The following is an 11,188-nucleotide window of genomic DNA, read 5'->3' on the forward strand; positions in this document are numbered from 1 at the left end:
AAGTTAACTAAGCAGAAACAGCTCAAAGCAAAACTCGAACTGAAAGGAAAAATGCTTGCTTATGCATAAGCCAAGATACATTCTTGTATTCTAATTGTAACTACGTAATGCTTTGTTTCTTTGAATAATAATTGATAATAATTATTAATTATATTATAATTATTATTATTATTAATTAATAATAATTGATAATTAATAATAATAATAATAATTCCTGTTTTAACCACAAAGTACTGTGAGCCTGCCAAAATGAAAAGTATATGTGATTAACTTCACAAGTAAAGATTGGGATTCAGCACCTTCACTTTTGTGTCTGTGTTGTTTCTCCACCCCCTTTCGCTGACTCCTCACCATCCATTTGTCTCCTGAGACCCCCTGTTGGAGCGATATGTGACTAGGGATCAGATGTTTTTGATGGATCCTCTGTACCACACTTTTTCATATTATTCCCAATTACTTTTATCCATTGAAGGAGAATCTTCATTTATGGTCTTGTTCTCTCAAAGCTTTTCCATGAAAAGTAGCTTACCAAACTTTGGCTTGTTTCCCCAAGACTTAGTATGTGAGCTAAGGGTCTATTTTTTAGCTCAATGCACACAACCACAGTCAAAAATTTAGGAAATATTTTCTACCTTAAGGAATTCAGAGACTTGTGTGGCAGGAGCCCTCTATGACACATGGCTGATGGCAAGTCATGTTCTTTTTTGGGGGGGGCGGGGTACCAGGGATTGAACTCAGGGGCACTCAACCACTGAGCTACATCCCCAACCCTATTTTGTATTTTATTTAGAGCAGGATCTCATTGAGTTGCTTAGCACCTCGCCATCGTTGAAGCTGGCTTTGAACTTGCGATCCTCCTGCCTCAGCCTCCTGAGCCGCTGAGATTACAGGCATGTGCCATCATGCCCTGCGTTCATGTTTGTTTTTTTTTTGTTTTTTTTTTTAATCAGTGACTATTGGGCAGGAACTGCTTAAGTAACTCTTAATGGTTAGGTTTCATTCTAGAAGCTGGAATTATACTTATGCAAATAACAGTAAGTAAACAGTAGAGAGACGGTATCCAGAGAGGTTGGGAAATAGGCCCTATGAATATCTGGAGGAGAGAAAAGGTAATTACTAGAAACTTTGAACATTTCTCAATCTCTATGACCCTGGTTCTGAAATGAAAGAGAATGTGACTGCACAAAAATGTTTATAGAGCGTCCTTTGGAACAGTGTTAAAAGTCAGGAGCAGCCTGATGTCTAAAACCAGAGAAGCAGTTAGCAGTTGAATACTATGTAGTCTCTAAAGTGATGACTACGCAAAAATGTAGGTGCTTATATTTGTATGTGAAATTAAGACTATAAAGAAACTGGAACTATTTTTATAGTTTTGTGTTGGGATGTTTGGACTTAGGAGTGAAATTTTAAATTATTTTCTTTTTTATGATGTTCTGAGTTGGTTCTTTTACAAATACCGAAAGCTTAGCTTTGCCTTTATCTCTCTTCCACACTTGCACAAAGTTTTTGACAGAGAGACAGCCAGCAAACCTTAATTCTACACAGAAGAAGGAAACCACAGGCAGGGGGTTTGGACTCCTTTGAGGTTTGGCTGCATCCTCTGAACTGTGGGTAGCACAGTGTTTCTTCTGACTGCTTCCTCTTCTTTTCCAACGTCATTCTTTTAATAAAGCAAAATGAGGCAGATAATATCTTGGCTTCCTACCTGTAAGTCCACTGACTAGTAGCTGAGATAAGTTTTCTTTGGGAAACTTGATTCCCAAGCTTCCTGTGGGTTTTTGGATCTCTCCTCCCTCTTTCTCTTTCCCCAGGCACCATGTTCCCCATCCTTTCAGCTGCAGAAATGCCCTGGCTAATCCCAGCTCTTTCCATATACATTTTTAAAGCATCAGTATCAAGTTCCATGAAAACTCTGTTGGGGCTTTTATTGGAATCACATTGAGCTTGCAGATGAATTTAGGGGAAATTGATATCCTTATAAAGATTTTTCTCTGTAGAGATCTTGAAAAACTTCTGGTAGATTTATGAGTCCTCAGGACTTAATATTCTCTGATACACCTGTATTCTTTTTTGTTTTAATTGCATTTCCTAGCTACTTCCTGCTAGTGTATAGAAAAACAACTGACTTGAGGATCTGATATCTATAAATGGCTATAATATTTCTAATAACTTATCAGCACATTTGTTTGGGTTTGTTACTTTCAAACAGTGACATTTCTCTGCCCTCTTTTCCAACACCTTGACCTTAATATCCTTTTTCTTTGTTGTATTGTACTGGCTAGAATCTCCCACATCATATTAAATAAAAATAATGATAACAGGCGTTCTGGTGTACCTTTCCTGGCTTTAGAGGAATGTTTCTAAGTTTCTCCATTTGGAATGAGGTTTCTCTGGGTGTTTAAGAAAAACCGCAGATTTAAAAATAATTAAAATAGAGGAAGACTAATAGATTAGAGGAATTGGATGGGTGAGGGAGGAGGGAAAGGAAGGGGGTAGTACTGGAGTCTGAAGTGGAGTAAATTATACTATATGCATTTATGACTATGCCAAAATGAACCACACAATTATATATAACTATTATGCACTAATAAAAATGTTTTTAAAGGTGCAAATTTTCTATTCTATTCTTATTTTTCTGCAAATACGTATCATGATTGAAAGCTGAATTTTTGCAAAGGATTTTTCTGACCAATTGACATTAATATGCCTTTTTTACCCTCTCTTTTAACTAGTTAATACAATGATTTGCATTTGGGATTTTCTAATATTAAACCAGCTTTTGCATACCTGGGTTAAATTCAACAAAGCAATGGGCAATTTGTGTGTGTGTGTGTGTGTGTGTGTGTGTGTGTGTATACATATATATTCTTGAGTTAGATTTGCTAATGGTTTAAGAATTTTTTATATTCATATTCATGAGTGGACTGGGCCTATAATTTTCCTTTTTTGGCTATATCTCTGTTTGATTTGTTAATATTTGTATTGTATTTGTTAATCATGACTGAATTAGTCAAGGTTTCCAGAGAACTAGAACCCAAAGAATGTGTTTACAAGGAGGTATGTAGGTAGTAGGTAGGTAGGTAGGTAGATGGATTGTAAGGAATTTGGTTCATGTGAATATGCAGGTGGATAAGTCCCCAGATCTTCAGAATGAGTGGCAAGCTGGAAACCCAGGGGATCCAGTGGTTTAGTTTCAACCTGAGCCTGAAGTCCTGAGAACCAGGAGAGTAGAATGGTGCAGTTCCCTGTCTAATGTCCATCATTTTTTTCTAATATCCAAGAGATAATATTACTTATTTTAAATTCACAGACTTAATTTACTTTTTTTTTTTTTTTTTTTTTTTTGTGGTGCTGGGGATTGAACCCAGGGCCTCGGGCATGCAAGGCAAGCACTCTACCAATGGAGCCAGCCCAAATTCACAGACTTAATTTTTTAGAATAGGTTTTAGTTTACAGAAAAATTGGGTAGATGATACAGGAAGCTGTGTATTCTCTACACAAAATTTCTTCTATTAAGAGCATCTTACTTTAGTTGGTATATTTGTTTCAATTAATGAGCCCTTACTGATACATTATTATGGACCAAAGTCTATAGTTTATTCGTATTTCCCTAATTTTTACCTCATGACCTTTTTCTGTTTTGGGTTCCCACCAGGATATCTTAACACATTTTGTTGTCATGTCTCCTTAGGCTCCTCTTGGCTGTTTTACTTTTTAAGATTGTCTTTGTTTTTTATTGCCTTGATAGTTTTGAAGAACACCGGCCGGCTCCATCACAGGCTGCTCCTGATCCTCTCGGTCTCCAGTAACCTTCTTTGCTCTGAAGACTATTAGATCTGATTTTGTTTTAGTCAGCTTTTTCTCTGCTGTAAACAAAAGACCTGACAAAAACAATTTTAGAGGAGAAGTTTATTTGGCACTTAAGGTTTCAGAGGTCTCAGTCAATTGGCCAATTCCATTCCTCAGGGCCTGAGATGAGGCAGAGCATCATGGTAGAAGGGTGTGGTGGAGGAAAGCACTGGGAACATAGCACCAGGAAGCATAGAGATTTCTTCTCAATGAGAAAAAAAATAGAAACCCTAAAGACACACCCTCAGAGACCACCTCCTCCAGTCACTCCCCACTGCCTACAGTCACCACCCTATGATCCCTATCAGGGAATTAGGGTGCTGAGATGTTTAAACCTCTCAAAACCCAATCATTTCACCTCTAAATTTTCTTGCTTTATCTCACACATGAGCTTTTGGAGGGATGCCCCATCTAAACCATAACAGATAAAATTACTCGACTTTCTGGCCTTCAATGTTTCTCATGCAAAATGTGTGGTCATTAATTGTTTCACCCTTGTAAGAAGTCATTTCTCCTTCGCAGCTTTCAATATTCTTTCGTTGGCTAGTCATGGTGACACATACCTGTAATCCCAGCATCTCAGGAGGCTGAAGCAAAAGAGTCACAAGTTTGAGGACAGCCTGGGCAATTTAGCAAGACCTTGTCTCAAAATAAAATAAGAAAAGGGCTGGGGTGGTAGAGCACCTCTTGGTTCAAATCCTCTGTACAAAAAAAAAAAAAAAGAAAAGAAAAAGAAAGAAAGAAAGAAAGAAAGAAAGAAAGAAAGAAAGAAAAGAAAAAGAAAAAAATTTTTTTGTCTTTAATTTTGGGAACTTCAATGTGTGTCGATATGGGTTTCTTTAGCTTTATCCTACAGGATTTGCTCAACTTTTTAACTATGTAGATTTATGCCTCTGGCCAAATTTGGAAATTTTTCAGCCATTATTTCTTCACATATGCTTCAGCCCCACCATTTTCTTCCTCTTCTAGAACTCCATGTCACAAATGTTACATGACATCTTTTGTAATAGTCTTCGGGAGCCCTCAGTCTATGTTAACATTTTTTTCAGTCTGTTGTTCAGATTGGGTAACTTTTTTTTTTTTTAAGAGAGAGAGAGAGAGAGAGAGAGAGAATTTTTTTAATATTTATTTTTTAGTTTTCGGCGGACACAACATCTTTTTTTGTATGTGGTGCTGAGGATCGAACCCGGGCCGCACGCATGCCAGGTAAGTGCACTACTGCTTGAGCCACATCCCCAGCCCCAGATTGGGTAATTTCTGTTGTTCTGTTTTCCAGTTCTCTGATTCTTTCTCTGTCCCTTCCACTGTACTGTTGAGTGTGTCCACTGAGTGACTTTTAGTCTCTGTTATTATATTTCTCAGTTTTAAACTTTCCACTTGTGTCTTTTCATATCTTTACTCTCTTTGTGAGACACCCTGTTTTTTATGTTGATAAGGTGTTCATAATTGCTCATTAAGGCATTTTTATGATGCTGTTTTATCTTTGTCAGGTAATTCTAAAATCTCCGTCACCTTGCTATTGGCATCTATTAGTTGTCTTTTTTAATTCAGTTTGAGGATCTTCCTGATTCTTGATTTGTATTGTGGATGAAATGTTTCTTCCTCTTTAGGTTCACAAATTGAACCTCTAACCTCAATGCGATGGCATTTGTGCGTGGGGCCTTTGAAAGGTAATTAGGGTTACATGAAGTCATGAGGGTAGGATCTTGGTCTGATGGGTTTAATGCCCTTATAAGAAGAAAGCACCAAAATGTTTGCCCCCTCTCCCTCTATTTGAGCACAGAGGGAAGGCCACAGAGGGCCCAGTGAGAAGGCGGTCATCTGTAAGCCAAGGAAGAGAGAGCGCCCTCACCAAGAACCAAACTGGCCAGTTCTTTCATCTGGAGACCTCTCAGCCTCCAGAACTTGGGAAATAAATTCGTTTAAGTACCCAGTCTTGTTATGGCAGCCTGAGCAAACTAATATAGGATAACAAGTGATTTTCTATTTAAACATGGAAACTATAGGCATTATGAGACTTGGGATTTTATTTAAACCTTTTTCAGCTGGAGTTTTTTTTATGATATTTCTCTAGCAATGTAAGGTATGTGTGTGGGGGCTGTTATCACCCCATTATTGCCAGAAGCAGGTAGAAGTACAAGTTCCCCACCTGGTCTCCAGCCTCCACTCCATTTACATGAATGGAGGAGGGCTCCACACTCCCGCCATGTGGAAATGGGATATCAGCACCTGACACCACCACCCCCATTCTCCCAGGCACCAGCAATAAGGTGAGAGCCTTGTTACTGCTCAGCAGGGCTGAAAGTCCCAGCTCCTAACTTAGCCTTCTCTCACTTTTCCCCAGCAGGGAGCTGGGTGGAGACATTCACACCACCCGGCTTGGCCTTTGCAGACTTGTATGGTGTCTGGCTGGAGTACAGTAGTTCTATGCTGCTGCTTTTCTGGTTCTTTGGCTAGACACAGCAGGCTTTAGTCCAGACTTTTGGAGTCCGTGCCCATTGGCATTTCTGGGATGCATGAGGTACAAAGAAAATGAAGGGAACTCATCACTGTATCATTCCTTCCACGAAAGTCCTTACCTGGTCTGCCTGCTTCTTTACTTCTTTCAGAGTCTTTTGTTTATTTTACATAAATGAGGATTTAGTTGTAGTTAATAGGATGAATGGAAATGGTTACACCCACTCCATCTTCAGGGAAACCTATATATTGAATTTTTAATTATCATTATTTTCTGACTGTGTTCCTAAAAGTCTGTTTTTTCTTTATTTCCAAGTTTACCTGGTAACTCCTTATAATTACATAATTCTTATTTCCTGCACATGTTTTAAAGCATTTCTGTTGTTTAATCAAAATTATGAAACATGTTATGTCTGCCAATGTGATTACTGAGATTTCTTTTGAATTTCTTTCTTTTTAATGATTTTATTCTTATAATTTTATTAATGATGTATAAATGGTTAATGAACAGGTATCATCAACTTGATTGACCTAAATTAACCATCCTGTGGGAAAAGTATTTATATTATCCAACTCCCCAGTGATTGTTCATAAACTGGTTTAAAATGTCATCTTGGAACCCAAGTTTAGACAATAAAAAAGAAAAAAATCTAACTTTTACAGTTGGCCATTATATCTTCAAAAAACAAACACCCACAATGTCACATTTCTTCAACTTTAAAAACGCTTACCCAAATTGCTTGCTGGCATTAGAAGCACAGAACTGACAAAGGAGTACAAGATAAAAATATCTGTGAAACTGTCCATCAATTAATGCTTCACTGAAGGGCAGGACTCATACTGATGTATCAAAAGTACATTTTGAAGAGTCATGGAACAAAATATCTTTGTTCATTTCTTAAATTTATTGCTCCTTTAGCATCTGCACTAATAAATCTTACAGTCCCTGTGCAACATCTTAACATGTGAGTTATGTAATTCACTGTAGTTAAGGACAAATCAATAGCAAAAAAAAAAAAAAAAAAAAAAAAAAAAAACCAACCTAGCAATCCGGGAAACTACTCAGTCCTCTCTTTTTCTGCTTTGTTGACCTGGACACAAGTACATACACTTGGAAACAAAACACAGAACCTTGCAGTATTTCCATAATGATAATAATTAGCTTCCCCTGCAAATAAAGTAGCCCATGGGGCCTAAGTCCAGTCACACAGAAAAGGGCAGGCAGTTCCTTGAATAACAGCAGCAGTTCTCTGGTCTCTCATCATCACCAAGGTAGTCATCTCTGCTGTTGTGCCACCCGAGGGGATAGCAGTGGACACTCTTGCACAGAAGACAGTCTGGTGGCTTTCATCCCTGCAGCCCAGCTCATTTCAATATTTACAATGCATTTGAGTCACCTGTTTCACTGCACATTCCCATCAGATGACAACCATAGATCATCACCTTGATTGTATGTGAGCAAAAGTCTTGGCCTGGTTTGAACTCTGAAAATCAATCATTCATTTTCTGTTGGTAGCACGTTTTTTGAGAGGAGGGCCTGGATTGGCCATTTTCTCTGGTTCTATCTTTTGCCCCATTTTCTCATCCACAACTTCTACTTCTGCGCTGTTCTAGAATGAGATTAAGGTCTGTGGTGAGAGCCTAGACACGGTGAAATCCAGCAATCATGGAAACAGGCAAGAAACCCTGTTCATCCGACTTTCTCCAAAGAAAGAAGTCATATTCCAAGTTTTGCATACTGAAGTGATATTCAACCTGGCACTTACACGTTAGGCAGTGTTTCTTCCACGGGATACACCCATACATCCGTGTCGTCATTGTAATACATCACCCTGGGGGGTTAAGTTCTGTTTGATACGGCCAATTTGTCCTTTCATCATGCTCTCAGTGACCATTCAAATAATCGAAGTTCACTTGAGGGTCTCCTCTGCCTGTCCTCTTCCTCAGCCTCTAAAAGGACCCCTCCCTCCTTACATTGGATGTGCCTCTTGATCATCTCTTTTCTCTGTTTCTCTTCCAACCTCTCTTTCATTGATTGCTTCACTGAGCCTCATCCTCTGTGACATTTTCAACAGAACCATCTCATTGTGTTTCTTGATTTTCTTTGCTCTCACTGTTACTTCTCTTTTCAACCTTCTCTACTTTTTCTTTTCTGATTTGTGGCTTCTTATTTCCTTGGGTGTTGACACGCTAAGACTATAAAAAGTTTTTTTCCAGTGTTCACTAATTCTCCTGGTATTGGACAATTTGCTATATCACTGAAATCACTGGCCTTGTTAGTTTTCCTTGTCATGAGTTTTCTGGCTTTTATAACTTTGGAGGAACCGAGCTCAGCTGCCATCTTGCCAGGCCACATGCAGCAGCTGACTCCTTCCTTCTAAATCTCTTCTGATGTCATTTCTGCTAGTTCTTGCCGATGGCATCTTATTTCTATATGTGGTTACTTTTCTTTTTAATTTTATTTCTAAGACTTAAAAAGATTTTTTAATTGAAATATAACTTACAGGGCCTGGGGTTGTAACTCAGTTGTAGAGCGTTTGCCTGGCACGTGTGGGGCACTGGGTTTGATCCTCAGCACCACATCAAAATAAATAAATGAAATAAATGCATTCTGTCCATCTACAACTAAAAAAAGAAATGAATATATATATATATATATATATATATATATATATATATATATATATATATATATAACTTAGATCACTAAAGTGCATGAATTTTAAGCTCTATAACTTCATTTTACCTATGGAATGATCACCTAGATCTAGATAAAGACGATTTCTGGCATCCCAGAAGAGTCCCTTGTGCTTTCTCCCAATCAGTACCTACGCCAAAAGTAACCTCTCTTCTGATATCTGTCACCATGCATAAGTTTTTACTGTTTTTGAATGTCATATAAATAGAATCATAGAATTTGAACTTTTTATATCTAGCTTCTTCCACTTAACATTAAATCTTTGAGATTCATTCATGATTTTCAGGCATCATGTTTGTAGTTCATTATTTCTCAATGATGAGAAAGGCTTGTATCCTAAGTCTGTCCCACAGGTCCACTGGGTAAAGACTTGGTTCTGCTGTGGCACTATTGGAAGGTGGTAGAGCCTTTAAGAAGTGGGGCTTAATGGGAGGTCTTTAGGTCACTGGGGGTACGTCTGCAAGGGATAGTATACCGTGGCCCCTTCTTTTTCTTTTGCTTCTTGTCCATTCGGTGAGCAATTTTGCTTTGCTGTATAATGTACTGTCACAAGCCCAAAGTGATAGTGTCAATCATGGACTGAAACTACTGAAACCATGTGCCAAAGTAAATCTTATCTCTTTTTAAGTTGATTATCTGAGATGTTTGTTATAGTAGCAAAAAGCTGACTAACACTTTTTCAGATCTATCATATATTTGTATGCCATATATATGTATATTGATGTTAATATATGATATTTTGAGCTGGGTATGGCGGCACATGCCTGTAATGGCAGCTACTCAGGAGGCTGAGGTTGGAAGATCACAAATCTTGCCTGGGCAACTTAGAGAGAACCTGTCTCAAAATATAAAATAAAAAGGGAAAAAGGCTGGGATGTAGCTCAGTAGTAGAGCGCCCCTGGGTTCAATTCCCAGTGTAAAATATATACCTATATAATTTAATTTATATACATATAATATAAGCAGCCTAGAATGATTCATGTATACATATGTTGCAAATATCTGTTCCTATTTTTTTTCTCCCTTTTGCTCTCTTAATATTGACTTTTGATGATCAGAAGGGTTTTTTTTGTTTGTTTTTTGTTTTTTTTATACTAGGTATTGAACCCAGGGCTGCCACTAAGCTACATCTCCAGCCCTTTTTGTTTTTTATTTTGAGACAGGGTCTCATTAAGTTGCTAAACAAACTTCCTGCCCCAGCCTCTGGAGTCACTGGGATTACAGGTGTGTATCACTGCAGCCAACCAACAGAAGTTCTTAATTTAAATGAAAATGTTTTCCATCTATATTCTTCTAGAAACTTGATTGATTTGTTTTAGTTTCATATTGAAGTCTAGGGTCCATAATAAATTAATTTTTTTTTTTTTGAGAGAGAGAGAGAGAGAGAGAGAGAGAGAATTTTATTATTTATTTTTTAGTTTTCGGCGGACACAACATCTTTGTTTGTATGTGGTGCTGAGGATCGAACCCGGGCCACACGCATGCCAGGCGAGCGCACTACCGCTTGAGCCACATCCCCAGCCCAATAAATTAATTTTGATAATTGGGAAAAGGTGTCAAGGTTTAGTTATCTCATCAATGCATTTTAATTTTTTGTCCATATTTTTATTGATGAATTATATTTGTACCTAATGGTGGAATTTGTTGTTACATATTTGTACAGGCACACAATATAACAATATAATTTGGCCAATATTATTCCCCAGTATTTTTCCTTTCCCTCCTCTCCTCCCTTCTCCCAGTTCTTCTGTTTTGTTTTGTTTCATTTTGGGATACAGGGGCCTTTCCCCTATTCTACTGATCTCCCTTGGATTTTCTTGAGATTCCCTCACCTTTCTTTTCCTTTTTCTTCCTCATGAGAGAAAACATACAACCCTTGACTTCCTGAGTATATTACTTCACTTCCATCCATTTTCCTGCAAATGACATAATCTCACTCTTTTTTATGGCAGAATAAAACTCCATTGTGTACATATACCACATTTTCTTTATCCCTTTGTTTGTTGATAGACACCTAGGCTGGTTCCATAGTTTGGACACCTAAGTACGGTTCCATTGTCAACTGTGCTGCTATAAAACATGATCTACCCATTTATTTAAAAACATTGCTGATAAACTGGAGTGTAGTCTTTGTCATAAATCCCACACATACGTTTATGTCTGTTGCTGGGCTCTCTATTCTAC

At 37.9% G+C, this 11,188-nt stretch overlaps 1 pseudogene; it reads right to left on the minus strand.

Annotated features, from left to right (window-relative positions):
• Positions 1-7,683: 7,683 nt before the first annotated feature.
• LOC143388243 (la-related protein 1B pseudogene) lies at positions 7,684-8,647 on the minus strand (annotated as a pseudogene).
• Between the last annotated feature and the right edge of the window lie 2,541 nt (positions 8,648-11,188).

This window comes from Callospermophilus lateralis, chromosome 2 (assembly GCF_048772815.1).
Source record: "Callospermophilus lateralis isolate mCalLat2 chromosome 2, mCalLat2.hap1, whole genome shotgun sequence".
Classification (NCBI taxonomy): Eukaryota; Metazoa; Chordata; class Mammalia; order Rodentia; family Sciuridae; genus Callospermophilus; species Callospermophilus lateralis.